Source organism: Schistosoma mansoni, assembly GCF_000237925.1.
Source record: "Schistosoma mansoni, WGS project CABG00000000 data, supercontig 0221, strain Puerto Rico, whole genome shotgun sequence".
In the NCBI taxonomy this organism is placed as follows: domain Eukaryota; kingdom Metazoa; phylum Platyhelminthes; class Trematoda; order Strigeidida; family Schistosomatidae; genus Schistosoma; species Schistosoma mansoni.
Window position 1 is genome coordinate 19,073 of NW_017386087.1, and position 4,485 is coordinate 23,557.

A 4,485-nucleotide genomic window follows, 5' to 3' on the forward strand; every position below is an offset into this window, starting at 1 on the left:
TGAAAATAGTACGTTATTTGTTGTTTTTATATTTTTTGTGGTTTTGATGTTACTAATTGATCTGACTCTCCTATTGTTATTATTTCTCTCTCATACGCTATGTTCCGTCCGTTGTCCTCCTTTTTCGTTCGCCTCTAATATTCTCCATCTCCATGATGATTCCTCATTCATCTTCTTTGTGAATTTTTTAAATCTTAGCAAATAAATCCTGTTATGCTAATAAAACTAACGTTTTCAAGTTTTTTTTCGTCAAACTCTCGTTTACCATTTGTGGTCCTGGTGTTTCTTGGGTTTCAGCAGCTAATATGTTGAGGTTATTCTTTCTATAACCCCTTTCTAAGTGGCCGTCGTAGTGGGCATTTTAGTAGATTTTGTATCAATTGGAACTCGTTTTCGAGCTATATTGAACTCATTAAGTCAAACTGGATATTTAAGTAGAGAAGAAGGACATGGAAATGTATTGTATGTAGTGATGGTTGAAAATGCACTTATTTTTAGACCTGCACGATAGAAAAAAGTAGAAGTTATTCATTTGAAGCTGGAATTTTGCCAACGGAAATATATGGTACGCTTGATATTGCACAATCTCTATCAGCACAAGTTGAAACCGATAGCTAGCTGCAGGTCATCAAGAGAACGGAAACAAACGAATGGACCGAAAGACGAAGTCTTACGAGCAAATTTCGCAAGAGAGTCAGACTAGTAGACAGTCTGATAGATGTGTTATATATTTTCCTACCCTTATTATTATTGTTGTCGGTTGTTGACGTGGCAATATTTTTGTAACCTAGACTGGTGAAACTGAAATATGCAAATTATCTGTAAAAGTTTGCTCTGGTTGTCACGAGTGATTCCACCTGCTCATCTGTGTATCAGTGCATACAACTACTTTTGATTTGGGGAATGCAAAATCATACAAAATGTTGAATAATGTCGTAAGGAATACCAGTGCTCGTGTTTGCTCTGCATGAAAATGTTTTTTTCAGGATGAAATATTTAGGAATTTATTTATAACCTTATGTCTGCTAAATCACGTGCTGATTATATCATTGATTCCATTCATGAATTTCATTTTGATGGTTTAGCTGGTGTAACATTCGAATCTTGGTACAAGAAATATGAAGATGTATTTAATGTTGACCTAGAAACGTTTGATGATGCCGCCAAGGTCAGAGTACTACCACGAATGCTGGGGACCATTGAACATGAACGATACACTAATTACATTCTGCCCAAGAACCCAAGAGACATTTCATTCGAAGAAACAGTTAAAATTTTGCCGCAAATTTTCGGTGAACAATCTTCCTTGTTCAATATTCGGTATCAGTGCCTGAAGATAGTAAAAGCTGGCAACGATGATTGAGTGCAACATGCCAGCATAGTAAATCGTGAATGTGAGCGTTTTAAACTATCAGCAATGACAGAAGACCAATTCAAATGTCTTGTTTTCGTATGCAGCTTACAGTCTCCAGAAGATGCCGACATCAGAACCAGAATTCTAAGTAAAATTGAACAGTGTCCAAATATCACCCTTCAAGAGGTGACTACTGAATGTCAGCGTCTGGTGAACTTGAAACATGACACCTCGATGGTAGAAAATAATGGTCGACTTCCTTATGTACAGGCAGTAAGTGGGAAGAAAGATTCCTATAAGCAAAAGCAGAACACAACCATTAAGAAGCCTCCATTCGCATGTTAGTTTTGCGGAGAGCTACATTACAAAAGGTTCTGCCCATACAAAAACTACCGGTGCACCAAATGTCAGCTTAAAGGACATAAAGAAACATGTTGCAAGAAGAAGATGCACCATCGCTCATCACGAAGACGTAAAAATTATTCCTCAACTAATAGAATAATGGTGGCACATACCAGAACAGAACATAATCGAAGAAAATATGTGACTTTAGAGATTAATGGACGCCGTGCCCGTCTACAGCTTGACACTGCTTCAGATATTTCACTTATCAGCCGCAAAACATGGAGTCATATTGGCAAACCCTTGGTGCTCCCTACAACTCAGTTAGCACTCAGTGCATCTGGAGAGAAGGTAAATATTGCTGGAGAGATATGCTGTCCAGTTAAAAAAGGGAATGTACAGAAGAATGTGAAAGTATATCTCAGGTATATCTCACTGCTTGGTCTTGACCTAATAGAAATGTTGCAGTTGGCTAACCAGCCAATTAATCATATATGTAGTCCGGTGAGATCTGATGCACTCTCAAGGCTGATTGGTCCCCAGGCAAAACATGGAGAAGACGTACTCATTGCCGCAGGAGAAGCTGAAGTTCAGGCAAAGAACCCAGGGATATTTGACAAAAAATCGCCACCCAAGAAAAGAAGAAAACCTGTACAAGAGTATCAGACGAACGACCGCAGCTTGAAGGTAGGTGAAAAAGTACTTGTGAAGTATCAAGGCGGTCAGAAATGGGAACCAGGTGTCATAGGACGGCGTATCGGGAAGGTACTTTATTTAGTCCGCGGAAGGAACGGAAAATGTATCAGACATATGAATCAAATAAAAAGGGATCATAAAACAGCAGCAGTAGATACACAAGTACCGTTCCACATGCTGGTGGAGAAAAGCCCGAAAGAAGGCCGCAACCAACGACTAGAAAAACTTAAGAGTGGAAGCGCACAGCCGATAAGGGTGATGAACAGAAAAAGGAGAACAACAACAATGCTTCAAGAAGATCCAAAAAGAAATTCATACGTCACAGACTTCAAAGGGGGGAGGTGTAAGGACGGCTCGTCGGTAGACTCTAGGAAGCTTTAAGAAGCCCAGGAAGAGCCACAGACATTCCATCCAATCACGGCTAGGGGGATGTTCTAGAATGTCGACGTGTAGCTTCCCCATTGGATGGATTAGAATGACCCCTATGTGCCTATTGGTTGACCGAAATGATGATTTACATTCAGCCAAAAAACTATAAATACACGAGATTTCTGTACTATATTTTGACACTGATTTGGGGAATAAACTTCCTACTTGCTAGTCTTTTGTCTTCTCTTTTTGCGACGTTGCAGGTTCTATCGTTCACGTAGTCTAGTAGTTCGCGGCATATTAAGAATCAAGGCTCTAGATATAACATATTCCGTGATAGCGAGTAATTATGGATTGAAAATATTCTCCAATGTGATTCTCGAGAAGTGTTTGGCGAAAGTTTTTAAAATGAATCATCTAGATTTAAGAAAAATATATAAGGAACTTGAAAATCCTACGAAACATTTTCAATGTTTAGTCATAATCAATCAGAATATGCTGAAATATATTCTGACACAAATACACTAAACTAATGAACATTTTGACTTCACTTTGTCCAATGCTATTCAAGGTCAGTGAATAAAAATTTTTTAATGTTGACCATAAAAATGACTTATTGCGATGGACGGTCCCCATTGTCCTCACTTAACTACCGACATTGTAGACTTATTTACCAAAATTAGTGTAATTCAAACTAAGGTAGGTTATTAATGTAGCGCTTCACTAAAATTCAATAATAGTGTAACAGATTCAAAAACTGTAACCGTTTGTAATTTCTTTGGGTTTTTCAGTTGGTTTCAAAAAAACATTTATATAGAACCTTTTTCTATCATAGAACAGTGGTCATTCTGTTAAGCCTCTCAAGTAACAACTCTACTAATACTGATTCGTTGATTGATAGACGTTATACTTAAATGAAAATTTTCAATTATCAAGATGTGGTGACATGTAATAAATTCTATCCGAAATTCATTAGATCAAGGTTTCTGAAGATAAGTCGTAAGAGCATATCATCAGTTAGAGTACTTGACTGGTCCAGATAGGAATGCATGTCTATTGATGTTGGCAACACACATAATAAATTCATTTACATTACCCATCCATGGTTCCTTTAAATCTGTCTGATCCTGCAGTTATATGTGATCTGTACGGCCTTTCTCGGCATATTAGTGGACGAAACTTTTGCGCTTTGCTTAAAATCCTACAGTAATTTCTAGAGTAGGAGGTATATGAAGCAGATGGTGGAATAAATAATTATTTTCCAAACTACTAGATCACAAAATTGGGTTAGGCAGTAAGGTCAATAAGTAACCAATTCAAGAAATCGTACATAGCATATAATCTGGCATGGTGCCGTCCCAGGTTGTCACATATCATCAACACAATGAAAGACAGTGATAACACTTCAAATAATGGTAAACTGATCATTGTGAGTTAAGTAAAATTCGGCAGTTTTAGATAAAGATTACGAATTAGTATATTGTACAAATGCGAGCGATCTTCAGCCATATTTTCATCTATGGATTACAGTTACCATACAGATCTTAATTAAGTTTTATCTGGTGACACGTTTGAGAAAAATGGTCAATGAATTTTTAACGAGTAGTGGTGCATTAGTTTGGTTGTAGCCAACTTTATTTTAATCTGCCTCAGTGTGCTAACAAAGTGCACTATTAAAGCGTAGGCGTTGATAGGCATTTGTAAGTAAATCAATAACAAATGCA